The 12,982-nt window shown below is 37.5% G+C and overlaps 1 protein-coding gene across 1 annotated transcript in view; it reads right to left on the bottom strand.

The window, feature by feature from the left end:
• Positions 1 to 12,982, bottom strand: part of Arl8b (ADP ribosylation factor like GTPase 8B) — a 52,611-nt gene that overhangs the window by 20,102 nt on the left and 19,527 nt on the right. The window lies entirely within an intron of this gene.

Genomic DNA, 12,982 nt, shown 5'->3' with positions numbered 1-12,982 from the left:
CAATCCACTTAAGAGAATATGTTCCATAAAGCCGTAATTCTTAAAGAAACACATTACAGTATTTTGTTCACATAAAAACATATTCTTTTATTGAAAAAAGAACATTTTTGGAAGTGAAATTTTTTAGAGACTTCCTTAAACTAAAAAAGAGAAGTCTGACATAATGGCACATGCCTGTGATCCCAGTACTCTGGCAGACTAAAGCAGGAGTATTGCCAAGTTTGAGCCTAGCCCAGGCAATTAACCAAGACCTTGTCTCAAAATTAAATACACAGATAGATAAGACAGACAGCTAGAAATCTACCTCAGTGCGAGAAAGCCCCCCAGTACCAACAAAAACAAAAAAAAAAAAAAAAAAAAAAAAAAAAAAAACCACAGGAAACTAATGTTTTCTATTACAAATAATTATGAAAAATTATAAATTTCCCCACCTAATCAGAGAGCAGGAAATCAGAAGTAAAACTTCAGTAAGCACTTAAATTATTTTGACAATAAATGTAACAGCTCACCGTTGAACTCTTTTTCTCAACTGGTCTTTTTTTCCCCTCCCTTTGCAGTTCAGGCTAGTCTCAGCCTCACTTTGTAGCCCAGGCTAGTCTTGAACTTGCAAAGATCTGCCTGCCTCACTCTCCCAAATGCTGGGATTAAGACACTTTTTTTTTTTTTTTTTTTTTGTCTTTTTCTTTTTTATCGGTACCAGGGATCAAACTCAGGGTCGCACACTTGCAAGGCAGGTGCTTATGCCGCTGAGCTAAATCCTCAGCCCCTCTTTTTTTTTTTTTTTTTCCCCTTAATCAGCACCAGGGATCAAAGTCAGGACAGTGCATTTGCAAGGCAGGCGTGCTGCTGAGCTAAATCCCCAGCCCCTCAACTGGTCTTTTAAAAAAGCTTATAAAGCACTTTGTCATGAAGAAGTCCTTCCTTTTATGTAATCAATTCTGTCCTCCTTTTGGCTTCCAATCTTAATGTCCTAGGGCAAAAATTCAGATTGTATAATAGTATTTTTTATAAATTTTCACACTTAAAGTGTTCATCAATCTAGAATTTTGTTATGAACTTGAAGTTCGCTTCAAAACTGAAAATTAATAATTATTCCACCACTAGTTTAAAACTCCACTCTTTCCCAGCAAATTAGGAAAGACATGTCAAACTTCATGTATAGAAAGCTCTAACCTGGGTTTTCAATTCTGATCCAATACTCTGTTTCTGAATGAATACTGTGTGTTATTACAGCTAACACTAGTCGTTATTCTACATAGTAGAACAGGAATTTGAAATGCTTTCAAACTGCCTTGATCCACATTTCAAATAAATTTCAGAAATTAGTAATTTTGTTACCAGCTGGAATTACATGGGATGTACAATTAAGAAGAACTGCTCTTTATCAACTTTTAATGGTAACGACTATCAAGTCTCTTCATTCAGGCATATGGTCTGCCACTGAGTCATTCCAATCTTTTATAGTTTTCAGTAAAGTATTGTAGTTGTCATTTGCTTTACCAATTTGTCATGTTCATTGCATGGTATTATACATTACATATTATTGACCCATAGTTAATACTAAAGTTTATTTGCTTATATGCTAGACACTTTACTAAATACTAATTTCTCAGGTGATCTGATTCTTGTTTTTAAAGCCAAGAATTAACAATCAACAAAACAAACTACAGCATTTTTTTTAAAAAGGTACATTTTTAAGGGATTGGTTAAACAAATCCAAATCCCAACAATGGCTGGTTGTTCACTGTGACATTATAGTTGCACTCCATAATTCCTGAGTACACTGGATTCTAATTTTACAAATTTCCCCTACAGAACCTCAAAAGTTCTCTCCCATCCTTCCAGTGAGTTTTGGTTGAGTTCAGAAAAAACTTACTGTAACTACTGGTATAATCATCATTTTCACTTGTAATAAGACATTAAAGTTCCCAATTTTGATAGGCATGATTTACATATAAAAATCTAGTCACATAAGAAATCAAAACTAAATATATTAAAACCAGTTATAACAGAAGATACACAAGTGACGAACAAAAAACATGAAAACATATTCAACACCACTAATCATTAGAGAACACAAATCAAAACCAAAAATGATATACCATCTTATACCCATTAAAATAACCATGAAAAAAGAAAGTACTTTAAAAAACTAAGTAACTATTGATGAAGATGTAGAGAAACAGGAATCCTCGTGCACTATTAGTAGGAAGATAGAATCTTATAAATGCCATGGAAAATAGTATGGTAGTTTCTTACATAATAAGATTACCTCAGGGTACGGGTTGGATGTAATTTCCATGCATTCCCCCAAAGTTCATATTTTGGAAGTTTGGCCCCAGTGAAGCAGTGTCGGGAGGTGGTGATTTCTTTACAGGTAGGGTTCAGTGGAAGGCTTCAGGTATTTGGTAGCATGACCTCAGAAGATTTTCTTACAGTTTACTAGCCTAACTTCGCTCCCAGCTCCTTGCTCTGTATCATCATGACTATATGCAGAATTAATTGAAATACACTGACCCTTTCACAGCTAACTCCATTTCCAGCTTCTAAGAAATGTCACAACTATAAGGCACCTGTGAGGAAAACATAGATTGGCATGATGGGAGCCAGAGGCACAGAAAACTTCCAACAATAAACCTCTGACCAATCATGTTTTCTTAGTTTCACAGATCCAGGATGCTTGGTGAGCTCCAGGCTGAAATATGACATTCACAACCTATGTTCCAGAACTAACCATTTTTAAACTAATAAACTACCCCAGTACTACCTGCTTGCGACAGAGATCTGAGATAAAATATCCTTACAGAAGATCGTTTAAACTTCCAGCAGGTGGCAAGATAGCCTAAGGTGTTAGCCTTTCTGCTCTCCCAGCTTTGTGGTGGTGGCAATACTGGGCATGTTACATTCCCAGCCTTTTTCTTTTCAGACAGGGTCTCACTAAGTTGCCAAGGATGGACTCTAACTTAAAATCTTCCTATTTCAGCCTCCCAGACTGCTGGGATTACAGGTGCACATCACCATGCATAGCTGTCTTCCATCTTCCAACAGACCAACTTGTGAATAATAAAACCTTTTCTTCTCCCATCATACTGTCCCTCTCTGGCAACAAAACCAGATCTTTCATAGTTGTAAGTTTATCCAATCTTGAGGATTTCATTACAGTAATAGAAAAAGGCCTATACATCATTATGACCTAGCATTTCTAGATTAGCTTCTGGATACATAATAGGGAAAAATTAAAACACTCAAATTTTGTACATCCATGTTTATAACAGCATTATTCACAATAGCCAAAAGGAAGAAGAAATTCAAATATCTATGAGCAGATGAATAAATAAAATGTGATACACAAATAGAATGGAACATCATTCAGCCTTATATGATCACATATTTAGCATGCATGAAGACTGGGCTCGGGGCTGGGGATTTAGCTCAGGGGCTGGGGATTTAGCTCAGCGGCATAAGCACCTGCCTTGCAAGCAGGCAGTCGTGAGTTCGGTCCCCGGTACCGATAAAAATGAAAAAGACCAAAAAAAAAAAAAAAAAAGACTGGGCTCAATTCTCAATACCAAGAGTAGAAAAAAAGGAAAAAAAATGATTGTGGCCAAAGGCAAGAAGACAAAACATTGAAGCATTACCATTTAGTGAGTATAGTTTCAACTGAAAATTTCAGAAGATTAAAAAAAAAAAATTCTCAATTGGAGCTGGGCCTGGTGGCACGTGGTAGCACTCTGGATGGCTGAGGCAGAAGCTGATCTCAAATTAAGTCTGTTGTAGGCAAGCAACTTGGTCAGACTGGTGTTAAAAAGGGTTTTTTGTTTTGTTTTGTTTTTAAACTGGAGACATAGCTCAAGGTGAAGGCCCCGGGATCAATCCCCAGTACCACAAAAACAAAACAAAACAAACAACAAACGCTTCTAAACCAGGTGTGGTGGCACACACTTGTAATCCCACCGAGATGGAGACTGAGGCAGAGGGAGCATAAATTCAAGGCCAGTATGAAAACAAAAAAATCCAAAACTTCTAAGAGATGAATAGTGGGATAATTACGTTACAAAATATACATAATAAACATACTTATCATTAAGAACTGCACACTTAGAAGCGGTTAAGGGGCTAGGGCTCAGTGCTAGCATGTAATTAGTCTAAGTGAGTGCCTAGGTTCAGGCACCAGCACCACTCACACAGAAACCATCAGATCATAAATTGTAACATAGGGAAGTGTTTTAAGGTAGGCAGGCTAATTTTTTTTTTTTTTTTTTTTTTTTTTTGAGACAGAGTCTTACTATGTAGTTCAGGCTGGCCTTGAGCTCACTTTGTAGCCCAGGCTGGTCTTGAATTTGCAACAATTCTCCTACCTCAGCCTCCTAAATCCTGGGATTACAAGCAAGTACTGGGATTACATGAGTGTGCCACCACGACCGGTTGGCAGGCTTATTTTAAAACAATGTCTTACAGATGATCCAATGGTCAGCATCAAATTCATACTCTTGACTTTGTGTCAACACACAGAGATACTGAATATGTACCACACTGATGTAGAAACAGCTAGTTCTTTTCATTCTTTTCTCTGTAGTCTTATAAATCCATAAAGCTACTTTGCTTCTCTCTTGGTCACTCAGCTATTCAACAGAAAGCAGTAAAAGAGAAACTAAGAAACAAACATTAAAAACACTGTTTTGCAGGGCATGCTAGTCTATAATCTTAGAACTTGGGAAGCTGAAGCAGGAGGATATAGTTTCAAGTTCGACACCAGCCTGGGCTACAAAGTGAGAGCAAGGCCAGCCTAAACTGCATAGTGGGACCTTGTCTCAAGACAAAAAAAGAAAGAAAGAAGGAAGAAAACACTATTTAATAATTATCTGCTGTGTCAAACAGAGGAGGTAATGTGGGGTGAATGGTGACAGGAATGCCTCTTGGAAGCAATGACATGTAAACCCAGAAAGATAATTTAAAGTCTGTAGGGTGATTATAGAATGATAATGTATCGTGTATTTCAAAGAAGCTGAAAGTATTTTAAATGTTCTCACTACAAAGAAAAATGTATTTTTTAAAAAGCGTATTTAAGCTGACATAATACATACATATTTAAACATTACATATTACACAATCTAAGCATTACTTAATTCACACATTATTGAAACATCACATGGCACCCCATAAAATATACAATTTTTCTGGATCCATTAAAATAAAATTTTAAAACCCAGATAATTTAAACTCGATATAGGACAATCTCTGCAAAACACCTACCCACTGTGCTACTTGAAAATGAGACAAGATAGATAACTTTCAGTCTCAGCTATGTCACTTTCATTACAACAGATAACAGACAACTCTAACACACCCTTCTCACTCAGAATATAAAGGTGTTGTCTCCTCTTTCCTTTTACCTGCTTCTCCTAAATACCAGCTACTTTCCTCCATCACCTCAAATTTACTGATCCCTGTGCTCTACTTGGGTCAAGTCTCAAATACCAACCCCGACAAGAATTTCTGCTCCCAAACAAACATCTGGCTTCTAATAAAATATTGCCTTTTCATCCGAGGCAAAAAGACCCACTCAAACACATACGATATTTAATCTTAATGGCTGTATTGCTTCACACAAACCACCCTTGGCTGGGCACCACTGCTGAAATGTCAGGCTCCTGGAAGGCTAGGCTTTACATGTTGGCAGTGAAATTACAAGGTGGTGGTGGACCACTCTTCTTGATAGTGCTCTTCAGATTATGATAGTTTTGTAAGCAAATCACTTTTAATCATTTTCATTGCCTTCCTCTTACACAGTGGAGAATTTATTTTTTAAGTTGGTGGTTGTGTGTTACTCACACTATCAGGATATATAACATCTCAAACAGCAGCAATGTAAAGTCTAAAATACTGCATTTTCAATTAAACCATTAAAACTGGGAAAAAACAGATTTTTTTGGTACTAGGCTATAATAAGTGAATGTATCAGAAAAAATCTCTACATAACAGCTTTTTATAAAACATAGTGATATAGGAAATTTCCAACTACTGATTAAGTGCCTGACTGCCACTCAAAATAAGTAATGAAACAATTAATTCTTACTGACTGCTACTACCATTGAAGCTATATTGAAGAAACCTCCATAAGAAAAACAATTCTTGAGGATTAAAATGTTCTTCAAACCACAATTTCAACTATATACTGAAAACTTTATTCCTCTGCTAACCTTTATTTCTGAGGAATACTCACTTGAAAAAGTCTCTAAACACTATTTTCTATATCCATTACACCTTTCATTAAGAGTACACTAAAATGGCTCCAGTAATCCATATTCAAAATCTTCTGAAGGATCCCAACACTTGGGAAGCTGAGGCAGGAGGACTGCTGGGAGTTTGAGGCCAGGATGGACTACAAAGTGAGCTCAAGGCCAAGGCCAGCCTGAACTGCACAGAGTAAGCCTGTCTCATAAAAAACACCTGAAGGAAATTTCAACTTGCTCATCTGTGAATTAACAACCACTCAGCAATCATGTCCCACTTCAGCATATTCTCTCAGAAATTCACAATCCCTCAGATGCAAAATTGGACCCTAAAAGAAATCTTAGTGCCCTAAAACTCTGGCAAATACATTATTTGCTACCTTGTCAAATCTAGGAAGTATATGAACATTTACTACTAACATTAAGGTTTCACAAAAATCTTTAATAAACACCTACAGTTCAAAAACAAACAGAAGCATAAGGGGATTTGTTAGGCAGAATTTTGAAAGTATATACATAAAGAAAGAGTACATGTCCTCAAGAAAGAAGACAGGTGCACTGTAGTCTGGAAGTAGGAATATGTTTTTGGTGGTAGAAATTTGCAGAATTTGCGAATTACAAAAAGTTTGGTCATTTGAGCTTTATACTTTAAATAAGTATAAAGCTATTCAGATTTAGGCTGCAACAATCTTCAACTCGGAAGCATGAGTTTGTTGGGAGTTAGTTTACAAATCACATCTTCAGGCCTTCAAAGCTATTCCACTTGACAGTCTCTACATTTTTTTTTTAATTTTTACTTTTCTTTCTAACATAAATACTTTTTAAAATTTTAAAGGGCTTAAGGGCTTAGTCAACACTAGTGCATTTGTCTGGCATATGTAGCAAGGCAAATAATTAAAACCTAAAAACCAACTTTATTTAAAGCTTTTCTTTCCCTCTGAGAAAAACTGGGCCTTTAGAGAAGTGCTATGAAAAAGACACTTAGTTTCACTATATGCCTTTCTCTCTGTGTATTTATATTGTCTATTAAAAGTTATCAAGGAAAATTTTTCCTTAGTGAACTAAAAGAGAGGGATTCCTAGAGCTCTTACAATGATTCAAATTAGTCAAAAAAAACACGTATCACAAAAGTTTAACTTACGAAATCTTAAAACCTAGTTTTTCAAGATCTATGAAAGTATACTGGAATAAAAAAAAAACAAATCTCTGAATGTCACTTATAAGGACTACCCTTAAAAAGTAAAGTTTATACATAACCATTTTAGTATGGAGTCCTAGTGACTCTGTAATTACTCTAAGAGACCTTGTTCATTTCACAAGTAACAGATGTTAGAATAAAACTATAACATAAATATAATTTGGGAGTTATTGCTAATACTCTTCAGTTATATTAGATTACAAGTCTGACTTCTAACACTTGCTAAGCCTCATGTCCTTCTCATACATTCCTTAACTTTGTAACACCTTACTTTCCAAAAGTGCACGTTGCAGATAACAACGGTCTACCTCACAGTTCTATTAAATATTCAAAAATGCATATATTTTCAACAATACTGGGTAGAGGGAAATAATTCAATATTTACCCTCACCGTTACCAAACAAGGTCTACAAGAAGCAATGTTACCAGTTCTTTCTACTGAATATAATGAAAACCTCTGGATGAAATGCATGCCGTAGCAGCTATCTGAGGACTGAAAAGTGAACGGGACAAGGCAGATCAGGGCAGGAAACTAGACCTCAAAGCATGAACAGTCCAGCTCTGTTTCCCAGTTTTGTTGTTTACTTCCTCCCAACTGCCCTACTTGGAGTCAAAGATAGCCCAACTGCCAGCCATAGTCATAAAAGACCCTTATACAAAGTCTTCTTTGGTCTAAGCAGGGAGGTTGAAGTAGAGGCTGCAGCACAGAAAGTGAGAAACCCTCCAAAACTCTTTCTCTTCTTGTCTCCTGCCACTGCACCAGACAAGACCAAGCCCAGAAGCTATATGTACTTATTCCACAATGAACATGCAGATACCCAGATAGAAGGAATCCTCTCTAACCAGAGAACTATGGTCCAAAAAGTGCTTAGAGGTGAGTGAAGTAGATATGGAAAAACAAATCTGTATTCACAGAACTACACTACATCCCCAGTATTTTTAAAATTTTTTTATTTTGAGATAGGGTTATACTAAACTGCCCAGACTGCTACGTGGCCTTAGACAGATTTAGCTAGGGGAAAGGTACAGCAAAACAATGAGTAGGGAGTATTAGTGGGGGAATAAGGAAACCAGACATTTATCAGGGAAACTTAAAAAGTAAAGGAGAAATGGGTCCCATAAAGTTGTGTATCAACCCTCAGCTCACCCTCAAACTGCAGTATATATAAAATTGTGTCATTGTGTTGGTCCAGGCCGGCCTTGAACATATATATAGCATATAGCCCAGGCTGACCTTGAACTCACAGCAATCCTCCTGCTTTAGCCTCCCAAGTGCTGGGATTACAGCCATGCACCACCATGCCCAGCCTTAAACAAATATTTTTAAAAGGAAGTTTAGTTACTCATACACATACTAGGTTGGACATACCTGATAGACTATCAATTTTGTCCAACCACATGTTGGTAGGGAATGTACCAACTCCTCCTACCAGCAGATCATTGGAGCCAACATACTGATGCCTCCAGGAACCACTATCCTAGCCTAGAGTTTTCAAGATAAAACAAACCACCACTTCCTCGGTTTAGTTGCTTTCCTCAGAGTATGGCTTCTCTTCTATCATGCCTCTCATTCAGTTTTAAACAGTTGGGGAACCTTTTTGGAACATTCACTAAATAGAGAAGTAAAGGCATGTTTAATGTATTCGAATTTAACCACTAAAAAGGGAGCTAACTTGGGCAATCAGGTGTGGCCATTTCTGAAAGTCAGGCTTCCATGTTGGTTTATCAGAAACTAAGTGAGAAACTAAACCAACATGGAAGCATGACTTTCAAAAATGGCCACACCTGATTGCCCAAGTGAGGAACACAAACTAATCATGGGGAGCACAAACTTGCACAGGGAGGGGCTACTCTGACAATTTGCTGTGGTCAGGGGTGTAGAGAGGAACAGCTTTAATACAGGATCATAATTTATAGTAACTTAAAATATTCCCCAAAGAGTGAAATGCAGAAGAGTTCCAGAAATCTGTCCACACACTAGAGACCCCAAACAATACAGCTGAAGGCCTGGATCCCACTTCAATGCCCTGCATGGGGGTAGCTGAAAACCTAGAACCCATGGCAATCCTCCATGAGTCCAGCTGGAGGTCTAAAGCCAATGGCAATGTTTTTATGCAAGTCAAGCTGCACATGGATCATTCTCCCAAAAAGATCATATACTAGTCCACAGAACATGCTTAAGTAAATGCAAAGATCAGTGGTAGAAGCTAGAAAGTCTGCACCAAAATTTGTGCCAGCAGGCTGAGGGATCCACACTGGAGCCAGGAAGTGACACCCAAGATAAGAATCAGAGCTCCCCTGACAAGAACCAGAGCCATCCTCAATGACAGTGAGAATCTGAGTTCCGCCAATGGATGGTGAGAACAGCGGAGTTCAAACCGTTGTGCAAGATTCTCCAGAATCAACAGCACATCATTTTCTCCTCTAATTCTTTTTAGGGCCGGCCATCCACACCCAGTACCCCACACCCAGTACTGCATGCTGATTGAGTTCAGCTGGGTGTTACATGTTGCCTATCAGTTAATTCACCACACTATTGCTACCTTTGAAAGAATATAACAAAATCCCTGGGAGCTCTGAAAGTCTAGTATTTCATACTTTCTGAGACAGGATGACTGCAGGGATTAAACTGATTCATTCAGAATTCCCAGGTATAATATCATTCTGCTTCCATTCATCTCATTTCTTTAATGGCAGTTTTTTTCTAGGCCATGAAGAAATCTAGCTAGTAACAAGTACTTTATAAATATTCTGAGTGTGCCTCATTATACTTCCAAGCAAATAAACTTCACTGACTTGTCAAACTGCAAAACCCATTACTGGTTATTTAGGACTGCAATTAAACAAATGTCAGAGACAGTACTGAGAAGTTACTAAGAAACAGTCTCCTAGGTTACAATTTAACCCATAATTCCTACTAATACTCAGAACCTTTAAAAATTAGAATGAAAAATTCTCTCAATGTAACCAAAAATTACAGTGTATCACGTCAGTATGACTCTTCAACAATTCTCCTTTCTACCTGGAGAATAAATGAAGCCACTAAAATCCTGCTAAATGAGGCAATCCTCCTTTGCTCGAGATTGGAACCAAGGGCACTTTACCACTGAGCTACAACACCTGTCCATTTTTAAATTTTTTTCTGTAGAATCAGGGCTCCCTAAATTGCCCAGGCTGTCCTTGAACTGGTAATCCTCTTGCCCTAGCTTCCCTGTCAGTAGCCTAGGAGAAAATGTTTATCAACACTATTTTATCTGTGAGATTCTAGACAGATAAACCATGACACTCATTGAGATACATTCCAACCTAACTTACTATTTTTTTATTATTTACTTCTAGCATTTTTCTGCCTTGTGAATTTGTAACCTTATCTACTCTGCGAATGGCATCACTGATTTAGTGCTATATATTTTCACCAACTATAAAATAATCTGTAATGCAACATTTATTAAAAACAGCAAGTCTTAATAAAAATATGTTAAACAATGTATCATGTTTATAGAAGTTTGTGTATACATCAACATTACAATTTCTGTGTCTGTACACACATCAGTTTCTCTGGCCTTATGTCATGTGGCAGAAAATGCCATGGACTGAATACATTCTCTTTTGATGGCTCTTTTTCACTGTCTTGCTCATTCTGGGTGTTCCCAGAAGAAACACTAAACATTACAGTACGACTCCATTAGTACAGTCACCATTATCAGCATTATTTCACAAAGATGAAACACTGAGTCACTGTACACTGCTCAGATTCCAAGTTATAGCAACTTCTAGATACTAACATCATTATTTATTCAGCAACTGTCTATAATCTCACTTACTCTCAATCAGGATGGAGTCTGGCAGAGAATTAATGAATAGTGCAAGAAGAAGCTGGAGTGACAATGATTTCCAGTTATATATAATTACTGCATCAAAAATACATTCTTTGTTATTGGGTAGGATACCTATTATTGGCTTATGCGATTAAAAATAATGATAAAAGTAGCACATTATTCACTTTCCTATCCTCATTCTACAGGAAAGAAAATGATATCAAGGTCTCATTGTCACAAACAGCTAACTAACGGCAAAACTAGGATTTAAATCCAACTCTAAAAGCCCTAAAGTTACTTTCCTCTTAAGTGTATATATAATACACATTTGAGGGTTATGTGCTCACAGATAAGTGTCATGATTTGTACAGAATGTTAACATCAGTATTAGGTCTCTAAACAATAACAAACTACAACTGAATGATCAGTTGAAAGACTGGAAATAGTTAACTCTGTAAGCTTTCTACTTTGAATACATGGTTTCTATCACAGTCACGTCTACCAAGACCAAACCAGTAAGTAAAGCCAAACTAATCAAGCAGGAAAACAGACTACATAGACAAGTTCTTCAGCAGGGTACTCCTTTTTTTTTTTTTTGTCTTTTTCCTTTTTATCAGTACCAGGGATCGAACTCAGGACTGTCTACTTGCAAGGCAGGTGCTTATGCCGCTGAGCTAAATCCCCAGCCCCCAGCAGGGTACTCCTAACATGCTAATATGTTTGTAATGAATTATGGCAAAGAACTAGCTATTTTATCTGTTAGAGTAAAAGAAAGTTTTCATCAAGAATCAGAAATTGAGCAGGGCAGGGTGGCACATTTGTAGTTCCTGTAGGACTACAGGTGGGGGTCTGAGGTGGTAGTATTATTTCAAGACCAACAGATCAAGAAAGAAAAAAACAAAGAAAAGGAGTGGAGGTAGGAAGGAGAGACAAGGACGGAGAAGGGGAGGGAAAAGAAGTGGAAATACCATTTTAAGAATTAGAAACTGGTCCTTAAGCCAAGGCACAGTGGCACATGTCTGAAATCTCAGCACTCAGGAGGCTGAAGCAGAAGAATGGCTAGTTTAAAGGCGATTCAGACCACAGTGTCACTCTATCTTAAAACAAAACAAGGGGCTGGGGATTTAGCTCAGCAGCATAAGCACCTGCCTTGCAAGCAGGCAGTTGTGGGTTCGATCCCTGGTACCGATAAAAAGGAAAAAGACAAAAAAAAAAAAAAAGACAAACCAGAAACTGGTTTGCTGTACCCCATATACCTCTACCATGACATTCTCCTGTAAAATTGAAATCTTTAGTGTTCACCTGAGGAATGAGGGGTTCCACTGCATTTACCATCTAACCAGAACACATGTTCTGGCCCTAAACACCAAATATCATATTAACTACATGATACTCAAACTAGGAAGCACTCATTCTAAACCAAGCACTATGCTGACAGTCTTAGTTCACCATAAGTACATGAGGCAACCACTGTCATTCCTGTATTACCAATGAAGAAACTAAAGCTTTGAGGGGTTCACAGAACTTTGCTGATCCAAGGTTCAAATTCAGGCCTGATGCACACACAAGTACTTAAACTGCTTCTCTCTATAACTGCATCATAGAACACGGCTGAGTTAAGGCTCCATTACTACATTTACAATGTATAAATAATGACAGCTTATAGCCTAGTGAAGCACTTGTCTGCCAAGCATGAGGCCCTGGGCCAGAGCTCCGTGTCATATACACATAAA

This window comes from Cavia porcellus, unplaced genomic scaffold (genome assembly GCF_034190915.1).
Source record: "Cavia porcellus strain 051 isolate PalLab524CR breed Dunkin Hartley unplaced genomic scaffold, mCavPor4.1 scaffold_13, whole genome shotgun sequence".
Taxonomy (NCBI): Eukaryota; Metazoa; Chordata; class Mammalia; order Rodentia; family Caviidae; genus Cavia; species Cavia porcellus.
The sequence above is the reverse complement of the archived record's forward strand: the minus strand, read 5'-3'. Positions and strand labels throughout refer to the sequence as shown.